Below are 515 nucleotides of genomic sequence, written 5' to 3' on the forward strand. Positions count from 1 at the left end.
ACACTTACTGAGCGCCCGCGGAGTGACCTACACGGCCGCAGGCTGAGCTACCCCCTGGCCAGGCCGCCTCTGCTCAGTGCTCTAACCCCGCTACCAGAAGAGTAGGAGAGGCTCCGAGAGGTTCGGTAACTTGCCCAAGGTCACAGCGCTAGAAAGTGGCGGAGCCGGGATTCGCAGCCACGTCTCTCTGACTCCAAGTCCGACGCTCGGCTAGGCAGGGACTCCGAGAGCGGCCAGCCCCGCGGCGCTCGTTTATAAGGAGAGGAGTGTGTGCGTGGGTGTGCGTGGCTGTGTGGGCGTGCGTGTGGGAGAGAGCAGAGGTAGACTGGGTGGTACAGGCAAGTTGCCCACATTCGCTAACTTCCATCCCGCAATTGCCCCGAACTCGGCCCGTAAAGCCCCTCTCGCCTCCAGCCCCCAAAGGAAACCTGAGCTTTGTGCAGCCCCAGAGCCCGAGCGTCCAGATGCGGTCCGGGTGATTAGCAAAGTCCGTGGAAGCCCAGCTGGAGAAGGAG

The 515-nt window shown here is 62.9% G+C and overlaps 1 protein-coding gene across 3 annotated transcripts in view; it reads right to left on the reverse strand.

The window, feature by feature from the left end:
- The window catches only part of CITED1 (Cbp/p300-interacting transactivator, with Glu/Asp-rich carboxy-terminal domain, 1), a 5,685-nt gene that overhangs the window by 4,045 nt on the left and 1,125 nt on the right, over nt 1–515 (reverse strand). Inside the window, exon 1 of one of the 3 annotated variants that reach the window (XM_014532732.1) lies at nt 429–509. The exons of 1 other annotated variant lie outside the window; for it this stretch is intronic. The gene's annotated coding sequence lies outside the window, so the exon portion shown is untranslated. One more of the 3 variants, XM_014532730.1, reaches the window with a different exon arrangement.

The sequence above is a fragment of the Myotis brandtii genome, unplaced genomic scaffold (assembly GCF_000412655.1).
Source record: "Myotis brandtii unplaced genomic scaffold, ASM41265v1 scaffold903, whole genome shotgun sequence".
Lineage (NCBI taxonomy): Eukaryota > Metazoa > Chordata > Mammalia > Chiroptera > Vespertilionidae > Myotis > Myotis brandtii.